The 2,808-nt window shown below is 43.7% G+C and overlaps 1 long non-coding RNA gene across 1 annotated transcript; it reads right to left on the minus strand.

The window, feature by feature from the left end:
- Positions 1–868: 868 nt before the first annotated feature.
- Positions 869–2,532, minus strand: LOC138356777 (uncharacterized). Its single transcript, XR_011224650.1, has 2 exons — positions 1,940–2,532; positions 869–1,496 (listed from the first exon to the last, which is right to left on the minus strand). It is a non-coding gene; the product is annotated as an uncharacterized lncRNA (long non-coding RNA).
- Between the last annotated feature and the right edge of the window lie 276 nt (positions 2,533–2,808).

A 2,808-nucleotide genomic window follows, 5' to 3' on the forward strand; every position in this document is an offset into this window, starting at 1 on the left:
GATCTCACTTTATCTTGTCCATCCTATTTCTTTTCTCCTTCAGTTCCTTCCTTGGCTCCTTGCTCTACCACTTCCTTCCTGGATCTCAACTGCCTAAGGATCTCCTCCTTCATCCCTACCACTTTGGATGACTTCACCTTGACACCACATTTCTCCACGATTTGCCTTAGCTGCTTTTTTGTGCACCCTTCTAAATCTTCAGGCATGCCTGATCTACAAATAATAGTACCTTCTCCATCATGTCCTGCAAATCTTCCCAAGAGAGAGAAATAATCTACTTGCAAATATGCATGCTACTAACAGCTCGTCACTCGGACTTGGGACACAGGTGTGTCAACTCGGCTACTGGACAGGGTATGGGTGTGTCAATTCTCTATCCCAGTCATGGTATGGGTGTGCCAATTCACTCCGAGACTAGCCCCCAAATCAATCAGGGGGGTTTGGGGATTTATGAAATTGGTTATTGAACCAAACTGATACTTGCTTACCGATGAACAGAGAACCAAACTACTCCCTTATAAAAATACGGCCGACCACGGGAACCACACTCCAGCTGCCGTCAGTCGACCAGCAATGGACAGCGGAGTGCTTGCAATTAGTTGGAAGATCACCCTGTAATAGTCTTGTTCTCGAAGAGGGGTTCAGCATTACCTTTATTCAGGAATGAGACTCCAAACTGGCCTACGTGGCATGCATACACACCCACTCGAGCCGCCGTGACTCCCCCACATACTCCATATTGTTGGATGATCTCCTAAATTCTTTCTATGTTACTTACCACTGTCACCCAATTTGTAACCATCTCTCTCTCTCTCACTCTCTCTTTCCCTACCCAGGAAGCCTCGCCAGGACAAGAGCAAAAAGTAGCTGTTAACAAACATTTATTACATAAAGACATAGACCCAGGAAATATGTAAAAGTTATAATACAGTGCAGCACCCTGTGCTGCTACAAACCCATAACACTTCAATGTCACCTCAGACGTCCATCACATAAACCATATTAGGCTGTTGTTCAATCTTCAGCTCACAACCTGCTGCCCCCTCACTGCTTGGAACTGTAATAACTAGTACAACTATATAAATATTTCTCCAACAATAAAAAGAAATCAATCTCTCACCTTACACTGCTCCTTTCATGCCGATATGCGATCAAACATTCTTTCATACATTAATGTGTCTATATAATTCTGTTCTATTTCTCGATGCCCACTGCTAAGAACATCTATCTGGGTCCTCCAACTCAGGTAGGTACTCGTGCAGTTCTTCCAATCTGCTGCACATGAAGTCTCATTCGAATGACAGTAAAGCTCCTCCAAACGGCTTCACAGAAGAAACGTGTAGCTCCCCTACACTGGAAGTTCCACAATATCAATGGAATTCCACTCCTCCTTTGAAGTCCTGCTCCACACTTGGAGTTCAGCTCCCACTTGGAGTTCAGCATATAATCTTCTTCTTCAGACTCGCTGTTCCTCCAATATCTTCTCCCATACAAACCTGCAATTCCATTATCAATCCATAATAACATGTTTTCCTAACAACACAGACATAATAACATGTTTTCCTAACAACACAGACATAATAACATGTTTTCCTAACAACACAGAAATAATAACATATGTTCACATTAATATCACCATCCGACATCACACTCCGCACTGGTCTCACTGAGATGGGTCTTATCCCATCCGGGCGGGTCTTCACTGAAATCAAGAACCGACTCGACACTAGGTACCCTCCGCCCCTCAGTCACTCACTGAACACGGGGGAGGCAACATGTACTGCTCCTGCCTCCAGCATGTCCTCTCATCTCTAACTCCTTATATCACCACACTGTCTCAATAAAATATCTACCCTACATTCATATATGTTATCTATGATCGCTTGGGCACACGACCAAGCACTGGCAAATATTACACCAACTAATTATATGAGCTTACTGAAGAATTTGGGACGGGGGGCGCTCCAAGGTGGCATCACTCTCGGACGTCCAACAAAATCACTTCAGAGCTGCAGCTCAATGCTTTTCTACTCCTGACTTGAGCACACAAAGTCACCTAGCAGGCCTCACACAGAAATACCTGCTTATTCTCCTCCACTCAAGGATATAACACATTAGAGTCCCACACAGTCACGACCACCAATTAGGCATTGGGCTCTCTCTAATATTCCCATAATCACTGAGAAATGATGTACGTCGAGTCCTCAGCAGCATTCTCGCCAGTTGTACACTGTAGCCTTCACTCAAACACTTTATCCAAAACCGTATTCTTCTATCTTCCCAGGACACAGTGACACACATCCATTCCTGGCGACTGTCGCAACTCATGGGACGGGTTACAATGTCCGCCAGCATTGCGTCACAGTACAAAATGTCGACATTCTATTCCCACTAACATTTACAAGATGCTCATCCTCTGCTTGTACTCTTTTAAGTCACTCACTGACGTTTACCTCAATAAATTTCCTTCCTCTGACGACTTAATTTCTGGTCAGGTGTGCAGAATAACTCTCATCTGATAGATTCGTTCCACCAGGCTACCTGAGATCATAACACATTTTATCCTCACCTACTTAATTCTAATAGATATTGAGGGGACACTCCTTGGCTCCATGTAAACGGACGTCAAGAAACCCTCATTAAAAGCATGTATTAACTTTGCTCTCTGATAAGTTGTATTTCCTATGATGGATTCATAATAACTATTATATCGCTGTCGTCCTGGTGGCATATAAAAATTAAAGCCTTACTCTCAGATTTTAGTTCATTACATAATTTATCAGTGTAGGGCTCGGCGCTTGGAGGGCC

Source organism: Procambarus clarkii, chromosome 74 (assembly GCF_040958095.1).
Source record: "Procambarus clarkii isolate CNS0578487 chromosome 74, FALCON_Pclarkii_2.0, whole genome shotgun sequence".
NCBI lineage: Eukaryota > Metazoa > Arthropoda > Malacostraca > Decapoda > Cambaridae > Procambarus > Procambarus clarkii.